This window comes from Pseudonaja textilis, chromosome Z (genome assembly GCF_049901715.1).
Source record: "Pseudonaja textilis isolate UNSWEBS1 chromosome Z, rPseTex1.2, whole genome shotgun sequence".
Lineage (NCBI taxonomy): Eukaryota > Metazoa > Chordata > Lepidosauria > Squamata > Elapidae > Pseudonaja > Pseudonaja textilis.
The window spans coordinates 18200681-18201199 of NC_142008.1; positions in this window are offsets into that span (position 1 = coordinate 18200681).

Below are 519 nucleotides of genomic sequence, written 5' to 3' on the forward strand. Positions count from 1 at the left end.
TTCATTGGATAATTTCTGGCTCCAATATTTGGGGAAGGAGAAAATACCTTCTCTTTGTCCTCTTTAGCCACACCACAGCACTGTCATTTATAAGCAGTAGCAGTATACTGACTTGCTTTCAGAATTTGGGAGGTTTCCTTCCATTAATTGTCCATCTCTGAACTTGAGATGTGCATTCACATTAGATACATAGGTAGACTATATGCAATATTTGCCCACCTGCATTGGGTAACCATGGCTGATCTCTAGCATGTGCATTAGGCACAGAAAGGCTCTTCTAGCAGACCACTCCTCTCTTCTATGACTGGGTTTACACATCGGTGCCAAATCATAACGCCACCTGCATGAATGTGGTTCAATCTGATGTGTGAAGCAGCCATTGTATTTGATAGACAGGGCTTACCATCAGGAGTGGGATTCAAACTTTTTAACAACCGGTTCTGTGGGCATGGTTTAGTTGGTGGGCGTGGCCAACTCAATATCACTCACATCGAGGCATGCATCTCCTCACCTGGCCTC